General features: G+C 43.5%; 1 pseudogene; it reads left to right on the plus strand.

Moving 5' to 3' along the window:
* Positions 1-21,431: 21,431 nt before the first annotated feature.
* LOC138505014 (transcription factor IIIA-like) lies at positions 21,432-22,331 on the plus strand (annotated as a pseudogene).
* Positions 22,332-24,540: the final 2,209 nt, after the last annotated feature.

Here is a 24,540-nt window from a genome sequence, read left to right on the forward strand (position 1 = left end):
ACACCTCACCAAGTTAGCTGGAGGCCCTGTGCAAATGCTTCCCCAGTTACCAGCTCTCATCCAGTGTAATGGTATGACTGTCACAATACTTGTTAGTGTGCAGAGTGAAGTGCCTGGGAGAGTCCTGTTGGGTAATGACCTGAAAACTCTTGGAGCGGAGTCAAGTCTCCTAGTAAAAGGAAACCGGAGCTCACTAGGCCTGCAAGGGAGAGGACCTTGAGAGGCTCTCCAGAGGAGTAGATACAGGAAGCTATCACTCCCACTCCACAGGAGTTTCTCACTGCTGTTTCTGGAAAGAAAGAGGCAAAGGGGAAACCCAAGACCTCCAAGAAAAGGACAGATGGCACCCCTGTGCTACCAACAAGTACATCCCAAAGTATGTCCAAAGTCACACCTGTGACTCTTCCACCTGCTGAGGCAGAGTGTGAGGTACAACCCTGTGTGGTTGATCCAGTTTCTGAAGAGTCAGATCTGGAGGAAGCACTGTTTTGGTTGGAGATCTTGACCCTGTTGACCATCCTGAGCTGCAGTCTTTACTGGCAGAAGGTGGACCCAACAGGGCAGACTTCAGCAGAGGAAAAAGAGAGTGTCCTACTCTCAAAGGTCTTCGACAACAGGCTGCTTCTCAACTTGATGGGCAAGAAGTTGGAAAGCATAGATTGAGCTGGGATGATGGCCTCTTCTACAGTGAACCGACTGAGTCTATTCCTGGGGACTGCAAACAAATTGTTGTGCCCCTAGCAAACATAGCTCTCCTTATACTTTTACTGGCCTAAAATGGGTTCAGAAGTTGACAAATTATGTAGGAGCTGTCACACTTGCCTCTGGCAAGAGTCGAGCCAAGAATTTGACACCCCTGGTGCCTCTCCCAGTGGTGGGGGTTCCTTTTGAGAGGGTGGGCATCGGCATTGTTGGTCTCCTTGACCCAAACACATCTTCAGGAAACATGTTTATCCTGGTTTTAGTAGAACATGCTACTAGGTATCCTGAAGCAATACCTATAAGGACTTTTATGGCCGGCTCAGGCTGTCGCTAAGGCTCTAATTGGTATTTTTACCAGAGTAGGGTTTCCTAAGGAAGTGATATCCGTCAGGGGATCCAATTGTATGTCCCACTACATGCAAGCCATGTGGAAAAACGGTGGTGTCACTTACAAGTTGTCTACCGCCTACCAACCAAAGACAAATGGACTGGTAGAGAGGTTTAATCGTACTATGAAGAGCATGATAGGTGCTTTAGAGGAACTCCTTAAAAGAAAGTGTGACCTTCTACTGAAATGCCTTCTCTTTGCTTCTAGAGAAGTCCCTCAGGAGGGAGTTGGTTACAGTCCATTTGAACTTATCTATGACCATCCAGTCAGAGGTCCATTGGATCTGATTAAGGAGGGGTTGGAGAGTGCTCCTTCCCCCAAGCCAGTCAGAGTGACTATGTGATAGGTCTCCAGAGGAGAATGTCACACATGATGGCAGAAGCCTGTGATAACTTAAAAGCAGGTCAGGCTCCGGTCAAACATTGGCATGACCAGAAGACCTGCATGGTTGAGTTTACTCGAGACCAGCTTGTATTAATTATGGTGCCAACAAGGCAGAGGGCCTTGCAGGACAAATGGAGAGGACCCTTCAAGGTTGTGGGCAAACCTGGAGAGGTGAACTATTTGGTGGACTTAGGCAGACCTAAAGATGCTCCCAGAGTCTTTCACACCAACCTTTTGAAGGCATATGTCTCGAGAACAGAAGTGGGAGCTTTGATTCTAGTTTCAGCTCAAGAGGAGGAGGAGAGTGAACCTCTACCTGACCTCCTCAGAGGCCAACCTTTAGATGGGAACATAGAAGGAGCCAATTTCTCTTCTCAACTGACATCTGAACAACAGGGGGAGTGCAAAGTTCTGTTAAAGCAGTTTGCCTCCCTGTTTTCACTTTCACTAGGCTTGCCCCCTTGGTGCCAGCATGATATTCTAACTTGTGACTGTTTACCTGTAGAAAGCAGAGGTTACACAATGTCAGAACATGTGAGATCCCACATCAAAGGACAGGTCAACAAAATGCTTGATCTCGGGGTAATAGAGCCCTCTTCCAGTCTATGGTCTAGTCCAGTTGTTCTAGTACCAAAGGCAGGATCCAAGCAGTTGAGATTCTATGTAGACTATAGAGCTCTATATCTAGTCACTAAAACTGATGCCCATCCTTTGCCAAGGACAGATGAATTAGTGGATAGACTTGGTTCCGCCAAGTACCTCAGTACATTTGAACAGACGTCAAGCTAATGGGAAATAGCTATGACGGAGTATGCCAAGCAGAAAACTGCATTCTCAACCCCAGCAGGCCTCTACAAGTTTAAGGTTATGCCTTTTGGATTAAAGAATGCACCTTCTACATTCCAAACGATGGTCAATTAGTTATGGATGGGATGGAGGACTTCTGCATGGCATACTTGGATGACATTGCAGTGTTCAGCCCTACATGGAAAGAACATATTGAACACTTAAGATATGTTTTTTCAGGCTCTTGAGCAGGCCCATCTGAACATAAAGGCAAGCAAATGTCAAATTGGTCAGAGCAAAGTTGTCTACCTTGGTCATGAGGTAGGAGGAGGTGAAATAAGGCAATTGCCTAGCAAAGTACAAGTAGTACACAACTGGGCCACCCCTACTACTCAAACTCAAGTGAGAGCCTTCCTTTGTCTAACTGGGTACTATATGAATTTCATAGAGAACTGTGGGACCATAGTTTCTCCATTGAATGTAATCTCCTCTCCAAAATTCCCTAAAAGGTTAGATGGGATGAGGAGTGCACTCAAGCCTTTGAAAACATGAAGAAAGCCCTTTGTAAAGCTCCAGTCCTAAGAGCTCCTGATTATCAACAACCCTTCATTGTGCAGACAGATGCATCCAATACAGGTATAGGTGCAGTCCTTACTCAACTGGATGAAAAAGTTAGGGAGCACCCCATTTGCTTCATCAATAGGAAACTGAAGGAACCAGAAACAAGGTGGGCGTGAATGTTTTGCCATTGTGTGGTCTTTGAAGAAATTTAGACCATACTTGTATGGATCTACTTTTGTGATTCAAACTGACCACTAACCCTTGAGATGGTTAATGCAAATGCAAGGGGAAAACCCAAAACTTCTAAGATGGTCAATCTGCCTGCAAGGGTTTGATTTCACCATTGAGCACAGAGTCTGTGATGTTCCTGCATTGCAATTCGCTGAGAGATCTAGAGTTCTCAGAATCAGCAGCCTTTTTTGTGATAGAGAGAACCTCTACATTTAGGCATTAAGCCCCTTGCCTGCAGGCCATTACCGCATAAGGTAATGCCCCCGGGGCCCATAGTTACAGGCCTGAGTGTAGCAAGGGCCTTAACGAAGGCTGCAGGGGCATAACCTTATGCGATAATGGCTTGCAGGCAAGGGGCTTGTTGCCATTAGTGCCCCAGCCCGTTAAACCGGGGTACTAATGGTGTTTCATTTTTCAGCTCCCTTTCCATGGCAGCTATACAAGTATATTGAAAACAAATAAACAAACAAAAAATGGCCACCATAAAACAGAGATAAGGAACTACAAATAGTCCCTTCTCTCTCATGATGGCCTGGAAAAAAAAAAACATTGTGAAGGTCGCGCAATAGCATGAGTGTGCTTACCATCAGATAGGGCCAGCAAACAAGCCAATCGGTTCATGTGTAGGCATAAAAATACCTGTGCCAGATACTAATAATAGATATAGACTGCAGGAATTATTTCAGGGCATTATACCATTGAGCTACATTAAAAGTGATGATTTGCGTATTATTGAGATACATGAAAATGTTAAGTATGCAACTTCATTAATACACTTTCAGGACGAAAATAGCATTGACTATATCTTACAACACTATGCAGTGCTATTAAATAGGGGTAAGCATGGGATATGAATGTACGGCTATAGAACATGAGGTGGGAAAGATCAATCTTGTAAATACACTTACAAATTAGGCAATGGTGAGAAGGAATGGTGGTGATCAGGGATTGATAGGTACGGCCAATAGCCAGGGCAGGGACAATAGCGGTCCTTAAAATTGAAGACCTACAGGTACTGCATGGCTGGCTGACTCAGAAATCCTTACATCAATACCAAAGGAGGGAATCCTATGACGTCTGCGAGAGGGAATGGGAATAATAGATCCAGCACGAGCAGAGAGGGGAAGAGACGTGTCTTTGGGATTTTTAGGGAGTTTTGGTAGGATTCCTACGATGTTGGTGCTGCATACAAAGTTAATTAGAAAATGATAGAGTTTAGGTGTTCTGGGGGAATGGGAGTGTGTTGCCCGGAGTTGCTCTTGTTGAGTTGCACTGGGTAGTGCTTCGAAGGAGGCGGATTGTATTAGTTGCATATGTTCTCCCTGGTCAGTGATCAGTACGATCATACCCCCAGAACACTTAAGTCAGCACTCTCAGTGACAATAAAGACCATATGGCATAATATCAGAGCAAGTGTGCTCCATCTTTGAACTTACTGTGACCAACAAATTGAACGAACATCTATCGTTTTCTAATTAACTTTGTACGCAGCGCTAAAATCATAGGAATCCTTCCAAAACTCCCTACATCTCTGCCTGGGGCATATGAGCACTGCCCCATTGGATTCCTACAACTGGCTGCTTGTACATAACTTTTTGTATTGGATAAGTTCAGCGCGGTAGCCAAATGTTCCTGGTGCTTTCACCCCCTTGTCTAACTGTCATTGAGAGTGGCAACTTTTGTTCAGAAGCAAAGATTGACATGCTCCTAGATTTCTTTTCTTATTGGTCTCCTGGAACACCTGGGGCAACACGCATTTGTCTGAGCAGGATGGCCAGCTGGAGTTTATTGCTATTTCTTTATGTGGTTGACCTTGCACACTGAGCCGATGATGATTGATGGATGGTGTATCATCAATAAACTTGCCACGCAGGGACCTAGAGGAGGACCGAAGGGAGGCCTCATCTTGTATGTGAAACATCAGGTCCAAGTGGTGGAGATAGTCAATTAATCGAATTACATTTTTACTGTCAGAATACAGCTGGCCAAGAACCAAATGCACAGGAGTGTAAGGGAACTTACTTTAATAAACGTATACGATCCCCCCTCCAGAGCACACATTGTGAAATTCTTGCAAAGATGGAGGCTTTGATTAATAATATCGGTGAAAGCACGCCCATTCTGATATGTGATTATTTTAACTGCAGGATTCTACAAGATCTGACTTGTAGGGACTAATACTCTGAGAAAACTTCAGCTGCACTTCATCTACAAATAATCGACTGGATAAAACCTGCACTTGAGAGCTATGCTGGCCAGACTTGCTCTATTCTGTTTTTTTAATTTTATTTTTTTCATGACTAATGGTGACCAGACCTCAGATAAACCACTGCAATTTACTAGGATGGGCAATGATACAGCCAGCATTATTGACTATTTCTTCATTACAAAGATGCCATCCCTTATTGAAGACATAAGCATATTCCACTGAAATGAGAGTGATCACCACTCCATTGTTGCTAATCGTGACCTAAAATGTCATCGACCGAGCCTGGGAGTTGAGGGCAGTCTGACAGTAAATCCATAATTCAACATCATCTCTTGGAACACCAAAATTCTGGGGAGCTTCAACAGTTGCACACAATCTACTGAGAACTTTCTGTCTGGGGAGTATGAATGTAGATCCTTTGGTTAATATTGATACTGCACTGGGAGCCATCCAGAACCTTGAATGATGTGTCAATACATTTAAAGCTAGTGTTACAGCCAACACTGGGGTTTTTGCCAGGAAAGGTGTTAGCTCTACTACTCATTATTGACACTCATATGACAAAGCCATCAAGAACATAAAAAGGCTCCTTCTGAAAAATATCCGGACTTAATGTCGGGAGACCTGTCCCTCAATGTAAAACACTTAGACCAACTATCAACGCTGGCTTCAGGGGCATATGATATGGGTGGACTGTGTCAAATGGTGCAACTTGGTATATTGTTCTATCACGAATAACCATAAACAGTTTTGGAGTATTGTTAATAGCAATGGTGTACAGGGCAGAGTGGTGGGAGGGGTCCCTGAAAAAGAATGGGTTCCCCACATTCAACTAAACCTGGGCAATTGCACTCCCAGGAGGAACCCACATAAATACTCAACTGCTATCCGGACCGTTGTTTAAGATCAGACAGATTTAGCTAAATTAATTTTGGCTAGTAAAACATCGAGAGCACCCGGCCCGGACATGCTATGAAATTGGCTAATAAAACATGACAGCAACATCTGGGCTCTATTGGCGATTGTGCTGGATTAGTGTGGATTCATGTGACACAAACACAAACACTCCCTTTGTAATGGAGGGATAATAGTATTTACCTGTTTCCAAGAGATGAATACACACCGATCCATTGAATTATTGGCTATTAGCCATGTTAGATGTCTCTGGAAAAAATATTTGCAAAGGTGCTTTAGGATTAATTTGTTTGTTGGATTGAGGAACATAATAACATCCCCTTCAAACAAACGGGATTCAGAAAAGTCTACAGCACAACCATCTACAGCCTTTCACGTGTCACCATTGTCCAGCAGGATTGGATGAACCGTAATCTACCAGTATATGTAGATATTTTTTTGTTTCTTTTTTTTGCTTTATTTTATACAGTTGTAGAAACAACTTTTAAAATAATTGTTCCAACTCCACATTATAAAACATATTCACTTCTTAAAACAGTACATCAAAAATGGAAGCAATTTTCTTACAAAGCACCGAAAAGTGAAAAATACAACCTTCCGAATCCCCACCCATGAAAAGCTGCCATAACTAATCAGGTGAGAGTGACGTTTGTGTAAATGCACTTCTGAGCGCAATTAGTCATATAGAGTAGTGTGCTTCACAGCCCATTAACAGATGTTTTGTGGATTCAACACAGTCTTCTTCATATAGAAGGCATAGCCGTTTATTCTGGGAAACTTTTAGCCAGGCCCCAATTGTGTCATACGACTTTCCACTGTTAAACTTAATTTTAATGTAGTCCCAGATCGCACACTTTCCAGCGAAGCACTCAATATATCCTGGCACACCAGTTTGTCTATTCTAATATTCAAGGAAGCCCTGTGCCTGAGGTTTAACTGCCAACTTAGTTATACAGTGCTTATGTGAATCTGATCATAAAGCTAACTTTATGCAGTTGTTAAATTTACCAAAGAGCCAGTTCAAACGTTGGTCAGGTGCCCTCTCCAGCCAGATGTTACCAGCAGCCTCAGTTTTCATTAAATTACTAGTTGGCATAAGCCTAGCTCTAGATTGGGCAGCTTTATGCAGAAGTCCCAGCAGGAAATAGTTTGGTGCATTGTGAATTTTCCAAAAGAGTGACATACAGCGTATTTTCGGAATTACATTAATAGGTGTTACGTCAAATTCCAGATGTGTAATTTCAATGGATACACGTGAGAGAAGTCAAAGTCATCTTCTAAGGTTTTTTCCAGATGCCCAGATCTCAGCCCCATACCGAATGGCTGACACAATCTTCACCTAATACAACCGCAAGATGATCTTTAGAGGATATCCACCTCCCTTGCCAGCGAGAGACCCTATCAGGACAGTTGCATAGGAAGTTTCCAAACTAACATGTTTCAGGTGACGAATTCCCCGCAGCTCAGGGCCTAAGTATATCCCAAGATATTTAAAAGCAGAACCACTTCCACCTTAGTTCACGGCAGTGACCAGGACCCGCCTTTCATTCCCCTCCCACTTTTTGTAAAAATCATAATTTTGATGTTTTCTGTATTAACAAGGAGGTTATGGTTTTATGTATATGTAGCTTTTAATCGACTTCAGCGCAACCTTCAACGCTGTCGACAGTCATAGGCTCTCGATGAAGTTCAGAAGCTGGCATGGACCACCGGGTCTTTTGAAGATGATAGTTGAACTGACTGGATCAGTTGGGCACTCAAGCAAGGGTGCATTCTAACATGTACCTAGCACATCTTGGGGGGGGGGGGGTATCCAGAACTCTAATCTCCTGCCACGCAGGTTCAATGACAATCCCCTACAGTGGATGGTTTATGCAGGTGACCTGGCCTTATTATTTTATCTCAACCCACGTGGTCTGCAGGTAACTTTGAATCTGTTTAATGCTTATTCCTCGCTTAATATTCTCTAAATTAACATCTTTAAGATGAAAATCATGTTTTCTTTGCCGAGGTATACAAAATGGAAACAGTCACAATGGATCCTTATTGGAGAGACAATTGATATTGTACACACTTATAAATACCTGGGGATCTGGCTGGATGCTAAAGTCAGTGACACTACCCATGTGGAACATCTACAGGTCATGATCTCCCGGGTTGTGGGTCCAATTAGTCCTTTTGCAGATACAGGAGGTGGCTATTCTAGGGTATCCTAATAAACTTTTAAGTGGTCAAGATGCTTGCAATCACGGTTAATGGGGTGGCGGCCTGGGATTTAGGGAGGTTATCCGCTCTGGCTAATCACTCCATCCTGCAGAGACTTCTAAGATTGCTATCATATACCTCAGTTGAGGCCATTTATTTGGTGTTCTGAATTTAAACGATCAAGGCCAAAGTGACTCTAAGCTGCCTCTGCACATATTGGAAGCTGGTTAACGCATTGATTGCTTCTTTGACTTGGCTTCTTCATGCTAACCTTACATCTAGAAGAGGTCTTATGAATAAAAGCTATATAGTCCAAAACAAGAGTATTGCAGACTTCTGGCTGATGTTGTCTGGTGTGGATGCCCTATATTTGACCCTTCCACTCCGTAGAAATGCTATGAAGGAATATCTTTTGTCATGGAAAAGGAACAATTGGCTGTGGATTTTGCATTAAAATCATCCATGGCATTGTTTTATAGATACATCAGCATTTGAGTTGGTGCTCTGAGGTATACATAACAATGTTTGGGTAATTATTGCATGTGGGAGTACCTTGAGGTTATATTTAATGCTATCAGTACTGTAACATCCCTGATGGAGTGTATATCCCTTCACAGGTTAAGATAACAAGCACTAAGGTCAGCAGGCATGGGTTGGGAAGTATTTTATTTTTTATTTTTGTTTTATTGCAGAGTATATGTGGACCACCTTTATGATGTCTAATAGTGGCGCTTGTATCCTCCATCTGATAACTCTTAACAAGCATATCCTACCAATTTTGTAGAAACTTGGGTTTTAGGTTTTTCTCTATCATACATGTTTGGGGGGAATGTAATGAGAATGTACATTATTGATTAATTCGAATGTGATGGTGCTGTTTGTTTTATTTAAATATAACATATTGAAAGTTGTTTTGTTAACTGTACAATACTAATAAAACACATTAAAAATGCAAATAAAACATATGTTTGCTGTGTACTTTTATTGTTATGTGGCACTCACAGTTTGAAAAACCAAGACACATTCTCAGGGTGTTGTTAGTTACAAGCTGGATTAGCCCAATTGCATCATTGAAAGCCATCAGGGATGTGGCTTCACTGTGTGCGTTCCACAGAGGTTGCATTTCATGTTAAGCAGGATTGTACTAGCTGGTTGTGTGTGTCCTGGCCCTGTGCCCTAGGGTAATGGATGGTGCCTGTGGATGAGGGTGGAAGCCCACCTGCATCTCTACTGCTATGCCACCACATGTAGAAATATTATGCAGGACACAGCATGACAAGATGATTTTGCATACTACAATGGGTGCATATAGCAATAGGCCATCTGATTGGTCAAGGGAGCGGAATCATGACTTCAGCTCTTTGAAAATGCACTCCACTACGCCCCTAGTGGATATGTGTGCTGAGTTGTAGCATGCCACATCTTGGATGGCTGGATTCCAGATCGATGTTAACAGGAATGGTGAGAGTGGGTAGGCACTGTCCCCTGCAACGCAATATATGGTTATTTTTTGCATGTATTGTTGTTTCTTGTGTTTCTGTGTGTCATGTAAATGCATGTGTATGCATGATAGTTCATAGCCACAAGCCAGCTGCTGCCAAATGTTTCCGATTCCAGAGCCTGCTATATGGGTGAATGGTGCAAGATGTAGCTGTCATGAGTGCATCCTGGTAAATTGGCATTGACAGGCATGATGTGTGCGTTGGCATCACAAATCACCTGCACATTTATGGAATGCCAATGTTTACTGTTGTAATAGATGTGCACAATCTCTCAGAGGGTTTGCAGCGCTACATGAGTGCAGTGGATTGCTCCCAGGACCAGGGGAAATTGTGCAAATGCATAGAAGTCCTGGCACGCTCTCTGCCTTTCCTGCAATGCACACATGCTAGTATGCAGCTGTGATGCTGGAAATGCATCAGAGGGACAGGGCCTCTGAATCCTTGTCCTTTTCTGCTTTTTATCAGGTGTTCTGTCATGTTTTCTGCCCAGGAGTCCATGTGGGACTCCTGGCAGTGCAGCTCTCTCTTTTGGTTTGGTGAACAGACCCATGGGATACCTTTATGGCACCCATGGGTAGGGGTACAACCCTGTGCCCCTAGTGTATGTTTTTGGGCACCTGTGGGTGGCCCACAGAGCAGCTCCATGCTGAATTTGACAGGTGCTCTGGGTGTCCTCCATTTTGGGATACCCAGGCCCTGCCATTGGGATCAGTTGATTCCTGATAGGAAACAAGATGGCCCCTGTGGCCTCTTGCCTTCTATTGCCTGTTACCTTGTTTTCCCAAAGTCCTGGGAAGCCCTGACTCTGTCCCTTCCCCCTGACTGGCTGTTGGGTGGAAGTTCCATATATGGTGTTGTTGTGAAGGCCCAGCTAGACTGACTGGAGCCTTCCCAGTGACTGTATGTTGTGGGTACCTCCTGTGGGTGGGACCTGGGTGAATGGAGTGTGTGACCAATATACACTCCTTGTTGTGGTTGTCTGGTTTCGGGCATGAGAGACAAAGACTGAGACAGCCCTGCCCGAAACTGGCCTGAATGCAGTGTGTAGTGTTGAATGGCTGGGTACTTGTCCCAATCCACATTCCTTGTTGTGAGTGTCTGAAAGGGAGGAGTGTGGCCTGAATGCACTGTGTGCCTGATTGGCTGACTGACTGCATGAATGCCCCTCTGTATGATTGGCTGCTGAGTGTGTGCCAGCAGTGTGGATGAGAGACAGAATAGTATATCTGGGGACCTCTCACCACTGGTAATTGTTCAGGGAACGTTCAGGAACGTTCAGAAGCGTTCAGAAGCGTTCTGGAGCTGAGTCTCCACTCTAAGAGTAACTGGAACTGCTGATCCTCGACGTCCAGCTGGAAGAAGAAGACTTGCTGTTGCATTTGCTTCGACCGATCCGAAGGCTGCCGAAATCGTCGAAGACTGACCCGAGAGAGGACCTGGTAAGGCGCCCTCTTCCCGTGCTCCGAGGGACCATCGAGCACCGCTCCATCTTCGCCGAAGCGCCCTGGAAGACAGACCCTCAAAAGGCTGCCGACCCGAGACGGGACCGCCGAGGAGATCGAAGTGAAGCACCCGGACATCGACGCCGTCGAAGACCATTGCCGTCGACCAGGGTTTGCAGGTTTGTGTAACCGCTGGAGGCCCGTCGAAGTTGTGTTGCCCAGCCGTGGGAACCACTTGACGCCATGCCGCCGACAACCGGAGCCGTCCGCTCCTTTGCCTAGGAACATTCGAATCGAAGGACTCCCTCGTCCGCACCGTCGACCGCTTTATCCTGCCGGAGAAAGTCGAGGACGACCAACGCGCCGTGGAGAGACCACAAAGACTCGAACGACTCGACGCCCTTGCTGGGCCCCCGTCTCCACAATCTTTGCGGTCCAGAACTATTGTCACCGAGGTGCCCCGCACGCCTCTGCCTTGCAGGACGCTGACGCGCCGACGAGCACCGCTCGGACGAAGCTGCCGCCTCATCGACGCCGTTCTACCCTGTTTGTCAACGGACGTTCAACGCCCCGTGCCTCCCACTTGAAAGGGAAGGCATTCAAGAAGGGCCGTCGATTCCCTGCCGCCGAACGCCGAGTTCCTCGACGCTTCTCGACGCCTCTCGACGATCCGTGACTCCCGCTTGAAAGGGGGTCGCTCAAGAAGGATCTGTCGATGCCTCTTCGAAGAACTCGACTCCACCAGGTACATTGGGGGGGTAAAAACATTATAGGAGGGAATAAGACCTACAGACCAATATATGGACTGGGCTTATGATAGATCTTTATTTTACAGGTTGCCCAGGTGGGGGGATCTCCACACAGAACTGTGTCTAGTGGTAGGGGCCAGTATTCTGCCTATTGTTCAACCATCTTATTTTCTCTCCTCTCTCTATTGCTGGTTTCACTCTATTGATCTGTGTGACATTGTTACAGTATTGTTGATGCACTTTAATGAGATCTAATACAAAGGGTGGTACCACTTTAGAATTGTATATATTTGCCATTGTTGATTTTCCTAAGTACAAAGTGAGTTATTATGATAAGTGTACATAACCTTGAATATTGATTATATAAAGACTGTGTTCTAACCAATACAGTGTCTGGACATTCCTTTGTGGGGGCTTGGGGACTACACTGTACTTAAGAACCAGCCTGCATCACCTCCTGAGAAGCTAGGCCTTGATTGCTCGACCATAGCTACCGAATAGAGAATCTTGGCTGGGGTCTTCTGTGCCTCTCTTCTACCATATAGAGAGCAGAAGTACAGACACCCCCCACCAGAGTCTTCACAGCAGCGCAAGACCTGGTATAGGCCCCTTGATTGTGTGGGCCACTGATGATGGCTGTGGCATACTGGAATGCTCCAATGGCTAGGAATTGTAAGGCTGATAGCCCTTTGACCAGTGGTGTCACAACCTGGTAGCACATGGTGGGTGATAATAGGTCATTTTCTCATTCCCTGACCAGGTGTAGGATGACAGGGAGAGGTAAGCGGTATCGTATGTACAGCTCTTTATCTGGCATCTCAAATAGTGCTGTTCCTGAATGGAATTCTGGGCCACTGATGATGGCTGTGGTATACTGGAATGTTCCAATGGCTAGGAATTGTAAGGCTGATAGCCCTTTGACCAGTGGTGTCACAACCTGGTAGCACATGGTTGTTGATACTAGGTCATTTTCTCATTCCCTGACCAGGTCTAGGATGACAGAGAGAGGGAAGCGGTATCTTATATACACCTCTTCATCTGGCATCTCAAATAGTGATGTTCCTGAATGGAAGATTTTGGGCCACTGATGATGGCTGTGGTATACTGAAATGTTCCAATGGCTAGGAGTTGTAAGGCTGATAGCCCTTTGACCAGTGGTGTCACAACCTGGTAGCACATGGTGGTTGATACTAGGACATTTTCTCATTCCCTGACCAGGTCTAGGATGACAGGGAGAGGGAAGCGGTATCTTATATACACCTCTTCATCTGGCATCTCAAATAGTGCTGTTCTTGAATGGAAGATTTTGGTCCTCTTCCTCCTCGTCCTCCTTCCATGTACTAGAATGGGTGCAAGCAATGCAGGATCCCGGCATTACGGTAATCATATGTTGATTGATGTTGCCTACTGCTTTTTCTGCTTGGGCTTTCATTGTGCTTTGTGCTTTCCGACAGGTGAAGTGTAGCAGTACGGTTGTTCACCTTTCAAGACAGGCAGATAGCATGCTTGTTCTGTGAATAGATTTTGTTTTAGCCCTTGATGGTGCATGTTAGTTTTTTGTACGGTGCCTCCCTACCCATTGTTATTCCTTATTTTCATCCGTGAATGTGGATTTTGCATGTTCCACCCCCTATATAGGTCTTTCGTTGGCTCTTCCCATGCGTTGCCCTCTGTGTTGTGCAAAGTGCTCCTTCACTGCACTTGATTCGTGAATCAGGCAATGATATTTACCCTGTGCAAAGTGTACTTTAACTGCACAAAATCACTTTGCTTTGCACTAAACTTTTTGTAAACGCAGCCCTAAGTACGTTTACCTTATAATGATATGAGTAGTAAACCCTGTGGGTAGTCGTGCCTTGTTAGCTGTGTTTGACAGTGTATGTTCAGGTGTGTAAGTGGTGTGTAAGTGTGACATGCATGTGGGCTAAACATTACAGGTGTTTTTACAGTAGGTGTTCCATATTTACTTCCATTTTCACCAGTGCAATCAAATCACTACTTGCAGCCATTTGGTTATCAAAATGTTTATGTTTATTGCTTAGCAGTAAACACTTTGCAAAATGACAATACGTAACATCATCTACACATATAAATGGCATGCTAAAAATGGCAATGAAGTGAATGTAAGAATTTAAAAGTACAAGGTAACAATTATACAATTACATACTGAGCGAATGCGAGACTGTGAGAAGCACAGAGCACAGACAGTGAACGTTAACTAAAACCATGTTTTAAAACAACCCTGGACAAATCCTGTCTTTGTTGCTGATGTTCAGGCATTGGCTTCATGTCTCCAGGGAATCGCACCAGCTACTGCTGTCATATGCCTTTGGTAGCACCATCATTTCATTTTTTAAAAAAAAAAAAATATTAGTGTTAGCTTCAAAAGAAGCTTTTTACCATTTCAGTTCAAATTCAACATGAAAGAAAAGAAAAATGAGAAAAATGAGAAAAAAAAAGAAAATATATAAGCAAAAAATTCCATAACTCTGAAAACATTCCATAGTTCTGAAAACATTTAATACAATTATTTCATTCAATTGCTGTGAAAAGGAAAAGGAAAAAGAGAGAAAAATAAAAGGAAGGAGGAAAAATTGGTAAAAGGAAGAAGAGGGAAGAATGAGTTCAGCCACAGTTGGCAGTTTCTATCAGTCTTGTTATGCAGAAATAAACTTTCTTTCTCACTTTTCTCCATCAAGTTTGTTAAAAATGATTGATATCATCTCTAGCAGGGCAAAAGTTATAGATAACCTTGAGCCCTGTAGCAGCTGTAACCAAACGTCTTTTTTTGTTAAAGTTCGATTGTTGACAAAAAATCTCCCCAGTAGGTTGCGACAAATGTCCATGATGCCCTGACAACTCATGATGAGATGGCAAAGTGTTTCCATTGGATGACCACAGAGTCGACATCTATAGTCTCTCGTACCTTTCTGTTTTCTTGCTTCAAGAATTTCTTTGGTTGGAAAGATATTGAAGCGAAGTCTGAGAAATTGCTGTTGCGACTCGGCCAAAGGAAACTTGCTCAGATACAGCAGAGTTTGGCCTCGCTTGTTCAAAGCAACGCAGTATTTGGCATAGAGTTTAGATGACTGCGCCAGCACTGAGGACTCGATCCAATCGTACTCATACAACCGTTTCTTTACAAGATCTGGATTTTCAATAAGTAGTTTCGCAGTAGAGTCTATTGAGTCCAACAGGCTCAAACATTTGGTGCTCCATTCAACAAGTAAAGGCTCTCTTTCTGACTTCAGTGCTTGGCCCAACAGTCCAAACCCGCTATCTGGTTGAGGCAGTAAGCATTTGCGATAGAAAGATAGAGTTTTCCAGCTGACGTAAGTATTGAGAGAAGTCAGCCCAAACTCTTTTCTTATTATAGCTACAGGTATACAGTTAGGGAGGTCAAGTACAGCTCTCCAAAATAGGCCCTCTAAGATTTGCCATATCTTCCAGCTCATCTGAAGAGAGCACTCAGCCCCATAGGTCACAATGGGGACTACCTTCATGGTGTAAAAACGGAGCAACGGTATCAATGTAAATTTACAATATCTGCGTTTGATCAGTCTTGCCTGGGCTGTCAGCATCTTCAATTTGCGCCTTAGCGCTATTTCTCTTGGAGCTTCACTATAGCTTGCGTTGATTGGGATGCCTAAATAAAGCAATTCTGATGTCTCTCGGATCTGGTCACCATTTATGTGCCAACCCTTAAACTTCATAATGTTGCGTCTTGTCTTCCCCAAGGTAAGCAACATTGATTTGGTGCCGTTTACTCTTAGGTCATTGGAAGATAAAAAGAGAGCTAGGGCATTCAATTGGCGCTGGAGCCCGATTGGAGTTTCATCTAGAAGAATGACATCATCTGCGTACAATAAACGATTCATTGGGGAGCCAGCAATACAAGGGGGGAAGCATCTAATTTCCGTAAAGGCGTCACCTATGTCTGAGATGTATAGTTTAAAGATGGCTGGGGCTAGTCGACACCCTTGCTTGAGGCCCACTCCTGTTTTGATGGAGTTCGACAGTTCTCCCTTTTGATTCAGCTTGATTTGAATGCTTGTGTTGTTATCAAGGGCCTCCATAGCCTTGCATTTGTCAGTGGGGCACCCCCAGACTTTTAGCTTCTGCCAAAGTTTCTCTTGATTTACTGAATCAAAGGCTTGAGACAAGTCCACTGATGCGAGGTATACGTTTTTACTGCTCTTTTTTACCGTTCTCAGTTTCAGGTAATTTGTCAGAAAGAGGTTTAGCGATGTTCCGATTCCCTTTTCAAATCCTGCTTGCCAGCCATCCCGATGTTTTGATACCCAGCTCCAGGCCGTGAGGTGATTCAAGATCAGGGCCACAAAATGTTTGCCGATAACATCCAAGAGGGCGATAGGTCTGTAATTTGCGGCCACAGACCTATCACCCTTCTTGAAGATCGGTACAATGATGGATTTCATCCAGGTGGCCGGGATACAGTGTTTTATTTTCACCAGTAGAAAAAGTTGGTGTAAGAAAGTTGCCCATTCCTCAGGATATTGTTTTAATGACGTTTAATGACAGATTCGTGAGGCCATCAGGACCCGCCGCTCAGGAATTGTTGGACGATTTAATTAGGGCCAGGATATCTTCCCTTTCAGTTTCAAACTCCCAGTTCGAACAAGAGTTTTCTACAGCCTTTGAGGCTTGCAGGGTAGACTTTGAGAAGAGCTTGGAGAAATGGTCCATCCAGTCCTTCGCTGGAATAGGGTTGGAAATGAGACTCTGTTGAGGTGCGTCTAGCGTTTTAAAAATTTGGCACATTTCACTAGAATTTTTAGATACAACTAATTCCAGCATATGTTCGGCATTCGATTGCAATAGAGATTGCCTATGCTGTCTTATCCAATTATTGTATGCAGTCCTCATTTTATTGACGCCGACAAGTGATGCCGGGGAAGGATTTTTCTTCAGCGCTCTTTGCAACTTTTTTAGCTTCCCTTTTCTTGTGGCAACCTCATGGTTGAAAGTGTATTTGTGGCAAAAGCCCTTTGATCTTCCTGGGCCAGATTTTTCGCTAAAGATGGCCAAGGGCAGCGTATAATCTATATCTTCCGGCCTGCCATTGTCTCTTAATTTTTTAGATAATGTTGATTCATTTTCCCTCAGTAATCTTACTCTGTTTATTCCAGGCTGTACTTCCAAGGCATCCCCATCTAGCGAAGACTTTGATGTCCTGCCCAGTTCAAGTGTTAATTTCAACATATTGTGGTCACTCTGTGGAGTTTCCATGGTCGTCAAAGCCACTACTCTACAATGAAGGCTGTCGGAGGCAAGAAAGTAGTCTAAGATATGAGAAACGGTCCCTCTCTTCCAGGTTGGAGTTGGTGGGATGTCCCCCAATGTAATGCCATTTAGTAATGAGATATTTCTCAGCTGGAACTCCTTCCTAAATGACAGGCCTCGTTTTTCAGCTTCTTGTAGATTGCTCGCATATAAATTTATGAGAGCCCCACAGTTATTGAAACAGTGAATGTTTAGGTCCCCACATAAGATCACATTCAAGTTGGAGTAGTCAACCATTGCAGCGTCGACCTCCTCCAGTAACTGGTCCATGAAGTTCTTGGCTGCAAGGTTGTTGCAGTTCCAATACAAGTTACACAAAAGGATCCGCCTCATAGCCTCCTCTTCACCAATTCGATATACCAGTAGGGTGATCTGAATAAATGGTGAAATGTTCTTTGACCAGGCCACCCGCAGGCCACAGCTTTCGTTGATAGCGATCAATAGGCCTGCCATTGGTCTATCCTTTGTGCCTTTTATTGCTGGTTTCATAAGGGCGACAAAGTCATTGATGATAGGTTGAACATACAGCCACGTCTCCTGCAAACAAATGACCTCAAAATCTTCCAGTCGAATACTACCATCACCCAGTGGATGTTTAAAACCATGCGTGTTCCAACAACCCAAGTGGATGTAGGGCGGGGGATAATTGTCATGTGGGCCCTGGCATTATGATCTTCTGGCCAATGAACTGGCCAGCCAGTCCCAGTTGTCCCCATCCCTATCACTCCTGGTCCCTCGTGGTACACCGGAAGTGATCTTTGAGGCAGTATGGTTATTGATCGTGATTCTGAATTTGCCCTTATTTTTTTTACTCGATCCTTCATCACATCTAAATTGGTTTGTGTTCAAGGAGCAGTCGGTGTCCATGTTGTCTGTCTTCCCGCTCCCCGCATCAGGATTGTAGCTGTTAAGATGATGAGATTTAGTGGGCATCTGGTCATAGAATTTGGCCTCATCTCTTCTTCCTAGGTTCGAGGTTGATCTAGCGGTTAGGGAAAACCCCATATTCTTCTGTGGTTCAGAGTTTTGCTGTAGTAGAGTTTTCACATCCATGGAAGCAAGATGTCATTTTTTCAGGTAATGACATAATATGCTCGAGTTTTCACATAACATGTTTTGTTATGATATGTCAGGTAATGCCACCAATAGTCTAAGTATTCACATCTTTTGAACCTTTTTGTATGGAAATCCAAAGGTCTCACCCCATTGGCAATTAGTGTCATAAAAGCAATAGTGCTTGTCACATAGATCTCCAATATCTAGGCACTGCAACCTTTCCAAGGCTATGTTAATTTGAAGAGCAGTGATATCCTGTACGGTGAACATTTAGCATGTGGGCTCTGTACATGCAGTGCTGGAGTTTGTGTGTGTGCCGTGCCTCTCTGCAGTGACGTGTCTCTGTATGTGTATGTTTATTGCTTCAACATTGATAGTGTGTGTGAATGCAGAGCTAATCTCAGTGCAGTTGAGCGTGAGTATGTGCCTGCAGTTCTAACGGTTGTGTGCATGAACAGTCTGATGCTGAGGTCGGTGTGTGATCGTGTGTGTGTGCGTGTTTACACGAAATTAATGTGTATCTGCATAACCAAGGCTTTGCCAACAGTGGGTTTCAAAGCAAAATCAACCGTTGAAATGTATAAAATCAAGGTGTTTACATTGCGGCCCTTTCAAAGATGCAAGAGGAATGGAGCTCGAATCAAATGCTCGCCTGTTCCTTGAGAACGATTACCAACTGTCCAGTGATCAAATTGGACTATTCTAACTGTATGTTGAGCCGCAGCCAGCTTCCGCAATCAGTGCCTTGAGACTAGCCTGTTTTCCAAAACTGACATTTATAAACGCTGAATGGATTCAACCTTGCAATTCTTAGACAGCAGTTGGGATGCACGTTGTATTGCAAATGTGAACGCAGGCTTTGGTACCTTCATTTTTTGGTGGATACAATGGCGCACACGTGCAAAATGTGCCTCAATAAAATACATGGGTCAGTGGTTGCGAGCCTCGTGCATTGTCGACAAGTGGATTGCAGAGCAATGCAGCGGCCGACTTGCTGAGCGGTGCAACCACGACCCTGCAATGCGACCGAGCAAAATAAAATAACTGGTTCGCTATTTCTTGATTTTCATTTTCGTTTCAGTTAATTCTCAAACTGTTTTTCCAACACACTTTTCTAGCTTTGTATGGGCAGGTGTGCGATGTACAATGACTATGTTTTTGATTGTGGAGTCTCTGATCATCAAAAACGGCATGCCTTCTTAGAGTTTGGTACATATAAGAAGCTATGGGTTGTAAATAGCTACCTATTGCTGCAATATAACCTCTCAGTCGGATTATCATGCTATATTAAAATCATACGAATAATCTCTTTCACTTTGGTGTGTAAAATAACTCACTAACGCTCCATGGTTGTTGTTATTATTCAAAGCGTGTATGAATTATGTGTTGAGGTGTTATATCTCGCTTTGATTTAATACATCAATGCGTATGTTTGAACTATAAAATATGCAATCAATAGTAGCTCTAAAGATTTAATCCTGCAATTGGATTCCTCTTCAAGCAAAGAATTCACAGTTCACAGACTGTTATTCATTACGCCTTTCAGAGTGCATGGGTTCTGTTTGTGCACTTTTTATCTATATTATGTGACATTTTGTTACGTGATTCGTCCGACAAAGTCATGTGCAGATGATCAGTAAGTATTAGAGAAAATGTCTATCCCATTAGAAGGCTTGGACTAACACTCAGGCAGCTGTACCAGTGGCGGGTGAAATCTAAGCGTGATGTGTGCTGCGCCAGGTTAAAAAGTGAATTCAGAGAACAGCATCTTAGCTGTTCATAATTTAATTTTACCTGCATAGCATATGGCTGTGTTGTGATATTAGCGTCCTGGAGAGAGGTGCCGACCAATCATAGGACGTGGAAGATGTGCCTGAATCACTGGTAACTGGCTGCATTCCCCCATGTACATGCAGTGACTATCCCCCCTGTGAAACCTTTTCAATGTTGCCCCTGACTCTGCCCTTCCCCCTCGTCCTATGGCCCCATCGGTGCCACCACTTTCATAAACCTCCTCTCTCCTTACCCTCCTTACTTGTCTGATACCGTCTGACGCTCAGACTCTGCATGGGATTCTCACTGTGCAAAATGAAAGGAACATGAGCCTCATTGCAAGTACGGTGGTGCAGCAAAACGTGGCATTCAAGTGACAGTCATTCCGTTAACACTGCTTAGCTGCCGTATTAACGCGCTGCAGTACTATGAGTTGTGTAGATGCGTTAGATGATTTACCTCCAGCAAGAAGCTGGAGATAAATCATCCACCTTACCATCAAAAGCCATCATATTTAGGTTGCTGAATTACTGCTTTTGGTAAATCGCACAAAAATCCCCAGGGAGTACTATGGACTCCAAAAATGGGTACTAACGCCATGTACCACCTGTCATAATGCTGTGGTAACTCCAACGAACCGAGTGGAAGAACCATTAATGAATTTTGGTGATTTGCCATGACATTTGTAATGATGCACAATGTGCGTTTTCTATATATCAGCAGTAATTTTGTTTTTGTAGGGATATATTTTTTAAATATTTTGTTAAATAATTTTACAAAATTGTTCTGTCACAAACTAGTACAGGGGATTAAGGATGTTTCTAGCTAGCAGAGTGTAGAGTTGCTACTGGAATCAATAGCGCTGCTTATATAAAAGAATATTGATTAGTCATGGAAAAAATGTGAAGACCTGCACGCAAATAATCACTTTGGAACTTCATCTGTGTATGTGCGTATTAACACATTCTGCATCATTCGGAGTGCTCTGGAACACCTCAGTCCCAGAAGCCAGCAGCTTTGTGGGACATAGTGTGTTTCGGAACATATGGTACATAAATGTCAACATGGCAGCCTGTGAATATATTTCTAAGTTTCTTCAATTAATGATATTTAGATTTTGGTGGGACTGGGCAGCATATGAACCATATGGGGTAATGACAGACCAGTCGCGGAGAGCTGGTCTCCAAAGTGCAGAGCAGGGTGTTAGCAGGTTTCGTTGTCAGCATGGGAGAATCGGGACGTGTGGAATGCAGCAAGCGCTTCATGTGTTCTGACAGGGACTGCAATGCGACCTTTAACAAGGCGTGGAAGCTCAGTGCCCACATGTGCAAACACACGGGGGAGAGACCTTACACTTGCGAGCATGATGGGTTTGGTAAAGGCTTCACAAGAAATTTCCGCCTTGCTAGACATATGTTGACACAAACTGGAGAGAAACCATTTGTGTGTTCTGAAAGTGACTGTAAAGAAGCATTTACTACGAATGCCAATTTGAGAAAACACATCGAGCGGAAGCATAGCAATCAAGGAAAGCCATATGTGTGCGACTTTGAAGGGTGTGGCAAGGCCTTCAAGAAACACCAACAGCTAAGAGTCCATCAGTGCCATCACATTAATGAGTTGCTGTTCAAGTGTAGCCACCAAGATTGTGGGAAAAGCTTTCCATTACCAAGCAAGTTAATTCGGCATGAGAAAGTTCATGAAGGATATCTCTGCAGGGTCAAGGATTGCTCCTTTCTTGCTAAAACCTGGACTGAAAATCTGAAACATGTGCGTGAGGACCATGTTGAAAACCACATTTGTGATGTTTGTGATAAGAAATTCAAACGCAAGGACTACTCAAAAGAACATAGGAAAAGTCACTCGGCGGAGAGGGAGGTGTATCTATGTCCAACGGAAAGGCGTGAAAGGAAGTATACAAATCTGTTTAATCTTCAAAACCATGTGCTCTCATTCCGTGAGGAGGTGCGTCCCTTTGCCTGTGAAAACCCTGGCTGTGGAAAAAACATTTGCAATGAAGCATAGTCTGTCATGCATGATCCTGAGAAGAGAAAATGAAAGGTGAGACAACCTAGTACCAAGCGGAGCCTTGCATCACGTCTCAGTGGGTACATGGCTCCTTAAACCATCCTTGCACAGGATACTGCATTAATCGCAGCAGATGAGATCAGCAAATCATTCCGATAATTCCAGGAACCACAGGAACCATTATCTGTTGAAGCACTTGCTCTAAATTAATAGTGGTCTTATTTATATTTTGCTGAACTCCTTAATGGAGTGCTTATTTTTGTTTTCAACGAAAACCACTTGTTTCTTTATTAAAAGCCACTGATGCAGGAAAAAAAAGTCAGATCACCGGTACTACTAGAAGAGGTCCTCTGAGGTAAAATTACAGATACAGCCACTTGATCTGTGTCCTTCTTCAATGTTCATGGCATGGTCTGTAAATGGATGGATATGGAACATATCATTGCATGCAGCTGGAGTCCTAACACATGTTTTTCCAGTCACAGCAACTAATACATCTGCCCTCATGGTGCTTCTGACTGCAGGGATAAGTGTAGTGTGAAAAGACAGTCCCAGAGAGGCAGAGATGGGGAGGCCATGCTAGGCCCCTATTGTGAGAGTGAAGCTGGCTAATGTGGAGTTACATTGAAAAATAAAAGCCAGTACAAAACAGTGATTTCAACATAAAGCCTAATGAAATGGAAATAAATTATGTAAAATAACAGCAGTGCACGTGGAAAGAAAAGACACCTTTAAACACTGCACAGTTGGAACATAAAAAGGAGGAATGATGCCTGACTTTTAAGAAATAAAGTCAAGTGACAGATTGCGTTGATCAGGAATAAATAGACTTAATTTCCGTCATATAAAATGACAGCCTGTAAAGAAAAATGTCTATTTTGTTTTTGTAAAAGTAAACACTGGTTTCCTATGTTAACTGTGGACTATCTGTGTGCACGAGATTAATAATGTATTTCCCTCTGCTCTAATATAGTAGAAAAGAAAGATTGCATTCATCAACAGAAGGCCTAGATATAATGCTAAATGTTACATGTAAGCACATCTTGTCGATTTAAAGCTGGAATTCCTGAAGTATGGATGCAGCTGGTGTTTTTCTCACTGAACTGATAGGTCGGTCCTTTGAAAATATGACCTCAAGACCTTTGGCTGAGGACCTCACCAGATATGAGTGGACCCCAAAGGAGTGCCTTCTCGGAACGTATCCCAGACTGGCCAAGTTCAAACACTCAGTTAAGCTCATGGACCTAGTATGCATTCTGGTCAAAAGGACCATTGCTATGGCCTGGAAGCGACCCGGAGGCCCACGATACCAGGTATGGCGTAAGGAACTGGAGCGCTGGATAGGGGCAGAAACCTCTGCTTGGGAGGATGGGGTTACCACATCCCCTGAAGACACGAGCTTGGCACTTCCTGCCTGGAAAACTCTCACCTGGGCCTTACTTAACCCCCCCAATGACGATAAACCCCCTTGAGTAACTTGCCACTATTGATACATGCTATCTGACACAGAATATTTGCGCAGTCCATAACTTGAACTTATTTGTTGCCTGATCTCCCTACGTTGCTTACGCCACTGACCATACGGAGACTTGTGAATGTTGTTTACGTTTTGTTGTTTCTGTTTAATTGTTAATTTCTATTTGGCCTATCTTGTTTAATCCTGACTTACACCAATGTGATCGCACAATGTTACGATGCAACTGTCTCTTATATAAATGCCAATAAAGAAATTTGAAAATAAATTGGCTGAGGACCTCTAGGAGAAGAAGGTCTGGATTTCAGTTTAAAAATAAGATACCGAAAAGTAGATCAAAATTATGGGATTTGCAGATACACAGCCATCAGAAATTACCTTTAAGGTGAAGTCTCCCCATTAACTGTGCATTAGCTTCAAACAAAAACCTTTGAAGCCCAGGAGGGGATGGCCTGGTCACATGGGCCAGCCAGATGTCCTGATCTGGTCAAAGAAGAGAAATGCGACTTACAAATTGTTGGGGGCTATGCGAAACTGAGAGACTTGTGGTGCATTGCCATTGACTAACATTGAATACATTTTATGATTTTCTGTTATTTGATATGGTTAATTTATGTGTAAAGTTTTATTTGTTTATAAAACTATACCACATTAAACAAAATAAATAAATACATGCTTTTTCTTGAATAAAAAGAGAATTGCAAGTCTCAGTGAGCTCATCACAGGTTCATATTAAAGGGGATCAGAATCCCACTGGGACCATGTAAAAACACATTTTGTGTGAAGAATACAACTTGAGTTATGAGAAAAAGTATGATTCCAGCCTTCCCA

The sequence above is a fragment of the Ambystoma mexicanum genome, chromosome 11, assembly GCF_040938575.1.
Source record: "Ambystoma mexicanum isolate Mex_15411 chromosome 11, UKY_AmexF1_1, whole genome shotgun sequence".
In the NCBI taxonomy this organism is placed as follows: Eukaryota; Metazoa; Chordata; class Amphibia; order Caudata; family Ambystomatidae; genus Ambystoma; species Ambystoma mexicanum.